This window comes from Mesoplodon bidens (assembly GCF_964165515.1).
Source record: "Mesoplodon bidens genome assembly, contig: HAP1_SCAFFOLD_345, whole genome shotgun sequence".
NCBI classification, from domain to species: domain Eukaryota; kingdom Metazoa; phylum Chordata; class Mammalia; order Artiodactyla; family Ziphiidae; genus Mesoplodon; species Mesoplodon bidens.
In genome coordinates this window covers 442,127-451,933 of record NW_027672538.1, presented here as the reverse complement: position 1 = coordinate 451,933, position 9,807 = coordinate 442,127, and the positions used below count along the sequence as shown (strand labels likewise).

The 9,807-nt window shown below is 38.0% G+C and overlaps 1 long non-coding RNA gene across 1 annotated transcript; it reads right to left on the bottom strand.

Annotated features, from left to right (window-relative positions):
• Positions 1–2,591: 2,591 nt before the first annotated feature.
• Positions 2,592–5,213, bottom strand: LOC308610073. Its single transcript, XR_014014420.1, has 2 exons — positions 4,710–5,213; positions 2,592–2,862 (listed from the first exon to the last, which is right to left on the bottom strand). It is a non-coding gene; the product is annotated as an uncharacterized lncRNA (long non-coding RNA).
• Between the last annotated feature and the right edge of the window lie 4,594 nt (positions 5,214–9,807).

Genomic DNA, 9,807 nt, shown 5'->3' with positions numbered 1-9,807 from the left:
TCTTATGACTTTAAATTTGAAAGCCTCAAATTAGCAACAAGTTCTCATAGGATTCAAAGCAGTAGGGGTTTTACAGAATGATTCTGTTAAATTAATCCTTTCCTCATTTGAAACATAGATGATTAAGATACATATTAATTTATTCAGAAAAGTCATACATTTTTTCAATGGAAAAAATCTTCCCTTCTGTGCTCCCTAGGGCTATTTGTGTGCAAAATTTAACAAACATTGGTTCAACTCTTTTTTTTTTCTGATTCAAAACTTCAGCATGAGAGATGATTAGTTGGATGGCTAACGAGACAGTAATCTCCTCAAACATCTTTTAACCCACTTGTACATTCTACATGAAGCAGCAGCTCAGTAACTGTTGAATGAACGAGTGGACAGATCCCACTTACCCAGAAGACTGAATTCTTCTTTAAGAATCTTCTTTAAGAGGTTTAATTTTGCGGTCAAATGTTTAGAAATGGAAATCGAACTCAAAGTTCCACTTGACTTATAACGTGACTTCTGTCCTCAGCAGATGGTTAAAAAGGTTAGTTCTACCAGTGGCTTCAGAAAACACACAAAAGGTGTTAGCAGAACCATGATATTTACGGTATACATTTGATTGTTTCAAGAACTGAGTGAACAGGTAGTACTTGTAAGGGCAATCAGGTGCCAGTTTCAATGGTCAGGCCTGAACTGCAGGGGTTCCACACTCAGCCCTGCTGCTTGTTAATTCTGGCTTCACTCATTATGCTTCCCGATGCTGCCACACAGCTCCTTATTTTGAGGTAACAGGTGATCTGACTATGCTTTTTTGTTTGTTTGTTTTTCTAACGTTACACAGAAAGCTAGAGTCAAAAATTTGTGTGTAGTCTGAGAATGATACTTTGGATATATTGCTATTTATGATAAGCCCCGATTTACATGTTTACTTCGAACTGGAAAAAAATTGCTAACTAGAATTTCCCCCGTAAAAGGAATTACTGACAATGTCTTCCTCCTTAACCACATGGACCTATATCAAGGCTGCTTATCTGTGCAAGATACCAAAGTTGTTACCACAGGACTATGCTATCAGAAGCAGATTTTCTGCCAGTGGGCTGGGCCAGCTTTTGCAAACTACAGGAAACCTGGGTTCCTAAAATAACCTAAGGGACACCCCTGATCTAAACTCAAACAGAATGGGGTTAATACATAAATCCTTGCAGGAAGTTTGGACACTGAAAAGATCTGTCACTGAGGATGGCGATTCAGCTTAACAAATGAGGCAATGAGACTGATGGAATACGCCCTTTCCAGAGAAGTTACAAGGATTTCCGTTGATACTATCAGTATTTCCACAGTCCTCTGTTTCCAGGAGGTTATATATAGTATCACAGAAGAACCCTGAGAACAGATAATCAAGCCTTTATAAAGAATCAGAGAAATATATTAAATGTCTCTTAACAAGGAAAATTGAACTTTTTTTACTAACAATAACCATTATTATCATTATAGAATTATTATATTGTTCTTAATATTTTATTATTAAATAAATATTATCTGCAGGGAAGGCAGATTGGCATCACATAAGTGTTACGTCACTGAAAACTAATCAATACACAAAACAATGTGCTAAGGCTACACTAGGGAGTCTCACTTCTGATCTCAAGGTTCTGCCAGGTTATCCCAATTTCTCAACAAAACTCTTTATCAAACTTATTGTATCTTATCCCGCACTATATCGGAACTGTTTTAAAAGGGATCTTGTTAGTCATTTTCCTTAAAAAAAAAAAGAGAAATCCAAGTCATGCCTTTTCTATGAAATCTTTGGAGGTTGCTATGACAATGTTATTTGTAGCTCAGCCCACAATTCATATTCTTCAGCTTTTACCCAAAGTAACCTGGTTCTGCTTGCTAGGTATCATCTTCTAAGACTCCAAGAGATATTGCCAAAGCTTTCTCCAGAGACTAGGATTGGAAAAATGACGGCATTATTAAATGCTGAACTTTACAAAAATCATTTCTATTTTGAGCACCCTAACATAGTTATCTTCATTTTGCATAATCCTTTTTTTTTTTTAACAAGGATGTATATTTTTACATGGTTGCAATTACAGCAAACACAGAGTTTTGTGTTATTCCTTCACCATTTCCAATAACGAAAGCATTTTTCATATATTACAATTGGGGGATTATTTTAATGTTAAAGAATACATGATATTTAATGGATACAATCTATATTTAATTTAATCCGCTTCCTATTACTAGCTATTTGTCTTCATTTTTTTCCTTATTACAGATAGATTCACAAATAATATTATTATGAATATTTTTTTCCTCTACAGAATTGTTTCTTTGAATGAGACAGGGGTTATGGTTTGTTTGGCTTGTATCGACAGTATTTATAAAAGTGTAAATCTGAATGTGTTTAGGTGAGGCAAGTACAGTAACCTGTATTCCCATTGCCTTCCCCCAGGCCAACATTGTACATTTAGATTACCTGCTTGACCCTGAAAGCATTTGAATTTTTGACTCCTGGATTACTGGCTCAAAGGCGTAAGTATCTTTATGACTTTCAATAACAATGATCATTTAACTCTTCTAAACCAGTTATACATGTATTTCAATGTCACCAACTTTCATTTATTTGAGTACTTTCCAAACGTTAGGTGCTGTATAGGCATTGGGGACACAATGAGCAAGTAAGACAATGAACAGGGAGTTACAATGCAGTCTGAATTAATAGAACTTAGAATAGGGTACTAAGGGAACCCATAAGAGAAGCAGAAACAAGTCTTCTCCAAATCGGGTCATTACATGGGGAAGTGGTAGCAAGTAGAAGAACGGAGGAAGGAGAGAAGTCCAGGCAAAGAGAGCACCACATGCAATGGCCTGGACAACATAAAGCAAGCATATTTTAAGTATTATGAGAATGGAGAGGGTGAGGTTAGTGTTGAAAGACATGAATATATATGAAAAAGCATATATATATGATTTTATAATGTAGTCATCATTAGGTATCATTTAATAATTTTTTGTCAAATTTACTAACTATATAAGCATGTTATACGTGTAAAGTAGATTTAGTATGCATCGCATCTAAGAAAATCCGATTCCTGACATAATCAGCAGAATGAAAAGTGACACAGAGATTAGAAAACTCCCCAGCACTTGAGAGAAGAGAGGTTTGTGCAGTTTGATGGCAGCACAGGCCCATGTGTAGGAGAAGGGGAGGTGATGGAGCAGCAGGGATAGGTTAGAACAGTTGGAGTGCCTGGAGGGCCAGGCCAAGGAGTTCACTTTGTATTAACTCAATGGTCAATGAAATTACATAGCCATTTTAGAGGAAACAAAATTATAATTAAAACTGTAGAGGAAACACTCATTCCTTTCACTAAAGCAAAATGCAGAACATCCTGGTGTCAGCACTGGAAAACAATCTCCAGGTAATTGAAGCAGGAAAACCACATCCATTTAGGGGTTCTCTCATTTTCATTATGACTGCTACCACCATAGCAGCCTCTAGGCTTCCATTCTAACACTTTTGTCCAGGTATGGAGCAATCAAAAACATCTTGCTTTGTTTCACTTTAGTACAAATGATATAGAAAAGACATCAAAAGAATTTATTAAGTGATAAGAGAGAATAACTGGGAAACAAAGCGTGTGTATGAAATATATAAACAGTCTAGTTTACAAAGAACTACTTTATTCTTTATAGAACACTGTTAGCCCATAGTCCATGTTATTCTACATTGGACACCAAGTATCGGTTAACCCTATGAAATAATATGTAAGACATTATGTGCACTTATATAGTCTTTGTATACAGGATGTGATGGAAGAGGACCTCTACCAATAGATAGAAAAGAAGTTCTTGTAATTGTGTGTTATGCAAGCCAAAAGCGGATGGGGTAATTTGCCAGAAATAATACTATAAGGGATATAAATAATTTGGTCCAAGTACTCCACTCTCTGGGTTGCATTATTCAAGAGTAAATTTTAGAATGTCTGGAAGCAGAGGTCTTACCCAGTGTTCGAGACATATGAGGTCTCTGAGAATTTCTCTGAAATCACACTGAACATCTTGTGTACATGTATGTGTGTGTGTATATCTCCTGGGAAGTCTTTAAAAGGCTCATAAGCTCTTTTGTGGCACTTCTTCAATTCACTTCTGTGCTGGACCTCCCCATTTATGAAAGCAGAAGTTTCAGCCTCTGAGACTTTGGGCACAAGTCAGCAGGTGGTGACAGCTTTCTCTTCCAACACTGCATCTTTTAAGCATTCTTAAGAAAGCAAGCAGCCATCAGTTATGAACATCATTCAGGTGACGTTCTGTATGTATGAACTGTATTTGAGATTAAAAGATGGGGAAGAGATGGGAAGTGAGTAGACATGAGACTATTATAGGGCTCAGGAGAAAAGTGGCAGAATCTAATTACGATGGGATGAGTGGGAATACAGAAATGAGGATGGGCAGAGGATGCACATCTTGGTATTTGGTATATACCGCAGGGTTTTTTTTCACCAAGTTGTCATTCTGTGTTTGGAAAACAAAATTGGGGGGAAAATGAAATCAAAGAGTAAGTCAGTGCTTGGCATATAATAGGAATGTAATAAATTTTGGAAAGACTCACACTACCATGGTGAAACTTTTAGTACTAAACATATATTTAGGATTAAACATATATTCATTTGCAGAACAGACAGAAGTTGGACTTTTATATTACTAATGCTTACAATACTTCAACTTCTGGTCATCTTATACAAGTTCATTAGACCACTGATCGTTGTTGCAATGGAGTTCTGAAAGTTTAATTTTGAGATGTGAATGAGAAATGAGGTCATGGCATAGATGAAGACAGGCAATGAAACTATAAAATTGGTAAGCTTGGTCTATGAGAACCTATATGAGCAAAGAATCTGAAAAAGAATAGATATATGGATATGTATAACTGAATCACTTTGCTGTACACCTAAAACTAACACACTGTAAATCAACTATACTTCAATAAAATTAATTTTTTAAAAATTAATTAGTTAAAATTAAAAAACATTAAGCTTGGTGAAGTGTAGTTGACCTCATTCAGGAAAGTAGAAGTAGGCGCTGGTTCTGGAGGATACAGGAGTGGTTTGAATAGAGAGAGGGCCAACTTTACTTCCTAACAGTAAGTTAAAATTAGGGGAATACAGAGATTATAGAATAATAATCAGAAAGTGGCCTAAATGTAAGAAGCAGGCTGGCTCTTCTTATACTAGAGAAAGAGAAAGCTAAATTTGTGGTGGAGATGGTAGGGGAATCATTTGAAACAATCCAGATTTCCAATTGAAGTGAAGAGGTCAGAAAATATTAAGGATAAATAAAGCTTAGTTTATTCATTAGGAACATGGAAATTAGGAACATGGAAGTTAGAGTTAGTAAAAACCAGTCTCAAAATGGTAATTCTCTAATTCTGAACTAATCAGAAAAAAATATGAACTATAGTGCACATTAAGTCAATGTTGAGGAAAATGATGTATTTATTGGAGTACAATTCAGTTGTTATTTTACAATGCTTTAACAAAAGTACACACTAAATACATAGAATTTATATATACTATAGTATAAGTATACTTTTTAGCATAGAAAATTACAAAATTATCTAATCACTTAAAAGAAAATAGCATTATCCTTCTCACAAAGTTCTGAAATTAAAGAAAAAAATTATGAAGATATAAACTATTCACTGAAGTTTCTGAAATAATCAGAAAGCTTGAATCAAAGAGAGATTGCATTTAAGGAGGATGTGTTATTGTTTAATTCAATGGTTAAAGAAACAGAAAAATTAAATGGGAACACTTTTCTGTTAAACTTTCCCCTCGGGCAGCTGGTATAAATAAGGGAGCTAGCATGGACCCTCCATTTCCCTTGAACAGGTGTTAACTTCTTCCTGTTTAGAGGGTTTCACTTCATGGTTAAGAGCATGGCCTCTGGGCTCAAATATTTTGTGCCTGAATCCTGGACATGTCACTTGTTAAGTTTGCAACTTTTGGCAAGTTGCTTACTTTCTCTAAGCCTCAATATTTAACTGTGTAATGTGGATAATATTTGTGAGGGTTAAATGCCACTGACAAACGGTAACTGGTATACATTTAAGCGCTCAATAAATTTGTCTATCAGGAGGAGTTTGGACATCGAGGGAGATGGTAGATAGATTCAGAAGGGAAATGTGAGAATTCATTTAGAGTGAACAGTTTCGAGGAAGATGACAACTGAAAGGGGGATCCTCCTTCCCATTCAGCTGCTAGAAAAAGAGGTGTGTTTAACAGAACAGAGAAAACAGGCTGAAATCCGGTGGCCCTGTGGGCACTGGAGGAGGGGAAGCATGTTAGGAGTGTTTCACACACAGACCGAAGAAGCTAAATACTACACATCCAACAGAGCTGCGGATATCTATTTCAGTATGTCTGTGGGTCTATCTGTACAATGTTTCTCTTGAAAAGTCAGCAAGCGCTGTGAAGATAGAGCTCCAATCCTCTCTGACACTTGTTTAGGGGAGGGGAGGCAGCAGAGAAATCTCAGGGTGGAAGACAACCTACAAATACCTGCAGGGACATACATGACTACGTTCCACTTTCCTCCTGGTGTCAGAAGGCAAACAAGCTAGCACCTCTGTCTTGGACTTCCCAGCCTCCAGAACTGTGAGCAATAATTGCTGTTGTTATAATCTACCCAGTTGGTGGTATTTTGTTATAGCAACATGATTGGAGTAAGATAGCATCTTTCTACCCTAGAGGAATAAGTCCTAGACTAATTACCTAGTAAAATTTGTGCATTACCTCAACATACACCAAGTGATGCTGGATGAGGTAAAATCCAGAAACAAGGTTGCTGAAGAGTTCTGTCATGATCTACTCTCACATACTATCACATACCTCAGAGATACTACATATTTACTTGTGTTAGGAGCTTCACATGGCAGTGGTTTTCTTCATGGCAGTGTGAACACCAGCATCACTGCTACTTGCTACTCCTAAAGGAGCCTGAATGCCTCACTCCTCTTCCTTGAGAGCTATTCCAGTTTTCACTTGGCTAATCTTCAAGCTACTTATCATAAGTGTCCATTCTCTTGATTTTCAGGAACACTCATTACTATTATATCCCTCAGGGCAATTTTAGAAGTTTAAAGCAATGAAGAGTAGCTTCTTACGATAAGAAAAAAGAATAAGGTGGGTTGTTGTTCATTTATTGATCATTTATGAGTAGCTGTCATATGCCAGGCATTGGGGCATTGTGCTTTTGACGTCAGAAGCAGTCCCTGCTTTCAAGTGGTCTCTGGTAAAGCTGGGAGGAGTTTCAACTGGACAGAATAGTATAACATAATGAGTAGATAAGTGCCAGGACAGGGTGCCAGGGTGGGAAGGAGGACACAGAGAAAGAATGAGTTCATCATGAAATATTTTTGAAGAACAGGACACCTGATTTGTGTTTTGAAGGAAATGTAGAAGTGTGAAAGACAACAAAAAAGTTTCAGAAGTGAACATTCTAGGCAGAGGCTACAGCAAGATTTAAAAAGCAAGAGGGCACAAACCACAGAGCTGATCTCCCTGTGCTACGTGGCTGCTTCCCACTAGCTATCTATTTCACATTTGGTAGTGAGTGTATATATGTCCTGTGACCACCTAGAGGCGTGGGATAGGGAGGGTGGGAGGGAGACGCAAGAGGGACGAGATATGGGGATATATGTACATGTATAGCTGATTCACTTTGTTATAAAGCAGAAACTAACACACCATTGTAAAGCAATTAGACTCCAATAAAGATGTTAAAAAAATAAAATTAAATTAAAAAAAAGACACGAGGGCATACAGAGCAATGGTGGGCCTAAAGAACTGCCAATAGGTACGTATGGCTGGAGTGTAAGATCATTTGAGCAAGTAATGCAAAGGATACCAAAATGTGCAGTGGATAATCTAAGGTAAGGATATATCACCTTTCTTTTTTTCACCCTAGAAATATTTACTGAGTGACTCTTATGTGCCAATGATTGTTGTAGGTTCTGCAGTGAAAAAATCATGACTCTACCTGCACGGAATTCGCATTCTACCTAGGGAAGAGACCGAAAATAAACCAATACCAAAATATTGATATATTGTTTGGCAGACGGGAACAAACATATGGAGAAAACTATATCAGAGATGGAATGGAGCATGTGTAGGTTAATGTGTGCACCTGCATGGGGATGCACAACAGCTGTTTTTTATAGGATGATCAAGGTCTCACTGATGTGGTGACATTTGACCAGAGACTTGAAGGTAGTCATATCCTATCTATTATCATAACCTCTAGTATCATATTCTATTTATATGTGTATGGATTACTTTTCTAGAACATTTCCAGAAGATGAAATCGTAAATGCAAGGGCCTTTGGATGGGAGAACGTTGAGTGTTGAAAGTACAAACTAAGAGGCTGGTGTTCCTGGTGTGGAAAGAGTGAGAAGAGCAGTGGATAAACTGGAGAGCTGGTGGTGGCGAAGCGGGTGCAGAAAAGATAGGGCTTTTTAGAGTCTCTTTAAGTACTTGTTCCCTTGTGGCTCCCCACCTCTTAGACAGAATCAAGGAACTGTCTAGCCCCAGGCAGTGGAGAATAGGCATTTGATAGTTTTTGCTAAAGAGTTAAGCTTAAAAGCCTAAAATCTTTATGGACAGAGAGAAATTTTGCTATATTTCTTCTTTACTACATCAGAGTAATAGATGGATAAATCCAAAGAATTTTCCACAAAGGGAAAGCACCATCAGGATTTGCGTATTTTTTGTTTTGTCTTGTTTTTTAACAAGAGGGAAGGGAAATTACCGTTACTGTTTGTAATCTAGAAAGACTGGGGTAAAGAGAGGTTAAATGGCTCATTCACTGCAAACCTGGGCTTAAGAGGACAGTCGAGAGTGTTCAACATGATGCCCTCGGGCAATCACTTACTCAGAGGAGGGCCAATTACTTTTTTTTTTTTTTTTTTTTTTTTTGCTGTACGCGGGCCTCTCACTGCTGTGGCCTCTCCCGCTGCGGAGCACAGGCTCCGGACACACAGGCTCCACGGCCATGGCCCGCGGGCCCAGCCGCTGCGCGGCATGTGGGATCTTCCGGGATAGGGGCACGAACCCGTGTCCCCTGCATCGGCAGGCGGACTCTCAACCACTGCGCCACCAGGGAAGCCCTACTTTTTAAATTAAATTAAATTTATTAATTTATACAGCAAGTTCTTATTAGTTATCTATTTTATACATATTAGTGTATACATGTCAACCCCAATCTCCCAATTCATCCCACCACCACCACCCTTGCCCCGCTTTCCCCCCGTGGTGTCCATACGTTTCTTCTCTACATCTACGTCTCTATTTCTGCCTTGCAAACCGGTTCATCTGTACCGTTTTTCTAGATTCTACATATATGTGTTAATATACGATATTTGTTTTTCTCTTTCTGACTTACTTCACTCTGTATGACAGTATCTAGGTCCATCCACGTCTCTACAAATGACCCAAGTTCATTCCATTTTATGTACGTACTACGTCTTTTTTATCCATTTGTCTGTCAGTGGGCATTTAGGTTGCTTCCATGACCTGGCTATTGTAAATAGTGCTGCAATGAACATTGGGGTGCATGTGTCTTTTTGAATTATGGTTTTCTCTGGGTATGTGCCAGTAGTGGGATTGCTGGGTCATATGGTAATTCTATTTTTAGTTTTCTAAGGAACCTCCATACTGTTCTCCATAGTGGCTGTATCAATTTACATTCCCACCAACAGTGCAAGAGGGTTCCCTTTTCTCCACACCCTCTCCAGCATTTGTTGCTTGTAGATT